This window comes from Pteropus vampyrus, unplaced genomic scaffold (assembly GCF_000151845.1).
Source record: "Pteropus vampyrus isolate Shadow unplaced genomic scaffold, Pvam_2.0 Scaffold323, whole genome shotgun sequence".
Lineage (NCBI taxonomy): Eukaryota > Metazoa > Chordata > Mammalia > Chiroptera > Pteropodidae > Pteropus > Pteropus vampyrus.
In genome coordinates, this window is record NW_011889104.1 from 1605142 (window position 1) to 1605734 (window position 593).

The 593-nt window shown below is 39.8% G+C and overlaps 1 pseudogene; it reads right to left on the reverse strand.

The window, feature by feature from the left end:
• Positions 1–257: 257 nt before the first annotated feature.
• Positions 258–376, reverse strand: LOC111730606 (annotated as a pseudogene).
• Positions 377–593: the final 217 nt, after the last annotated feature.

Genomic DNA, 593 nt, shown 5'->3' on the forward strand with positions numbered 1-593 from the left:
ATGGTATCTGAGATAATGTGTATTTTAGGTGCACACATTGCATTTGTCCATGCCTCACAGTAAGTCTCATCACTATCCCCTTCGTCCCTTTTACCCTCCTGCCAACTCTCTTCCCATATGATATTGTAATAAGAATTAATTTGCAAAATGAGTTATTTTTAATTAATTAATTATTTTTTTGCGAGACAACCCTTGGTTGACCTCACAGATTGCAAGGACCTTGTCAGCTTACAATCCCTTATTTTTTTTATTTTTTATGCCTATAGCACCTGGTATTCCTAGGTGGTCTCCCAGCCAAATACTAACCAGGCCCAACCCTGCTTAGCTTCCAAGATCAGACGGGATCTGGCTTGTTCAGGGTAGCATGGCCATAGGCTACAAAATGATTTATTTATAGAGGCTTTTATGTGTTAAATTCGTAGCATCTGTATTATATTTTACTGATTCGGAATTGTTTTGGGGGAGAAATCACAAGAGCATTTCAGACAGAGGACAGAACATATATGGTTGATAAATTAACATGAAAAATGGGGACTTCCCCATCTCCTGTGGAGCCACATCCTAGCCCGAGGCAAAGGGAAAAAGTTGCACCC